This window comes from Exserohilum turcica (assembly GCF_000359705.1).
Source record: "Exserohilum turcica Et28A unplaced genomic scaffold SETTUscaffold_8, whole genome shotgun sequence".
Classification (NCBI taxonomy): Eukaryota; Fungi; Ascomycota; class Dothideomycetes; order Pleosporales; family Pleosporaceae; genus Exserohilum; species Exserohilum turcicum.
Genome location: NW_007360299.1, coordinates 1733301 through 1734348, shown reverse-complemented (window position 1 = coordinate 1734348; position 1048 = coordinate 1733301).

Below are 1048 nucleotides of genomic sequence, written 5' to 3'. Positions count from 1 at the left end.
TTCCTTCTCTCTCACTTTCCTTCTCTCTCACTTTCCTTCTCTCTCACTTTCCTTCTCTCTCACTTTCCTTCTCTCTCACTTTCCTTCTCTCTCACTTTCCTTCACTTCTACTTCTCCTTCTACATCACTCGTTTTCCCATGCAAAAAAAAACAAAAAAACAAACAAAAGGCTAAATTTGACTCATCTTTCATGATGATGCCTAGCTTTTCTTCTTTCTCTCTTTTTTACCTTTTTTTTGGGGGGGGGGGGTTTCCGTCTCGCACGCAGTTCACGAGGCGTAGACATTTGGGGGGCGGGCGGGCGGTCATGTATGTGTATGTGTGTGTGTGTGTGTGTGTGGTAGGGGGTGACCGAGGGACGGGGGGACGGGGGACGGGGGTTATGTATGTATGTATGTAGGTGTTAGTCACACTACATATTTGAGAAGAGAATGAGAAGAGAACGAGAATGAGAATGTTTTGAGAGAATTTAAACCCACGCTTTTCTTCTTTTTTTTCTTTTTTTCTTCTTTTTTTCTTTTTTTTCTTTTTTGGAATATACATACTAGGTAGGCAGTAAGTAGGTACGCTGGAAGTAAGTAGAAACTTCAGTGTGTTGGCTTTGAGGTTACTTGTTCTTGTTTCCTTGGTACACTTGTTATTGTTCTTGTTCTTGTTCTGATTCTTGGTTCTTGTTGTGTGTGGTTGTGTCTAGTTGCCGAACCGTTCCAAGTGTGTGTGTGTGTGTGTGTGTGAGAGAGAGAGAGAGAGTGCGAGAATAGGCAAAAAGATTCCAAGTAGAAATCAAGGAGAAATAGTGAAGATGTGTAGGTGTAGGTGATGGTGTGAAGTAGATGTAGTGTTCATACACGTGTGTATGCGTGTGCTCGCACAGTCAAGTACTATATATTAGTGACTCTTGTATTACTTAGCCCGACCTATCTATATGCGTGTATGTGTATGTACGTCTATATCTCGTTATATCTCCGTTTCCTTTTCCCTTTCCCCCCTCCCCTCCACCATCCATGTGCACAACAATAGCCAAGAAAGATCAAGAGACATTAGACAG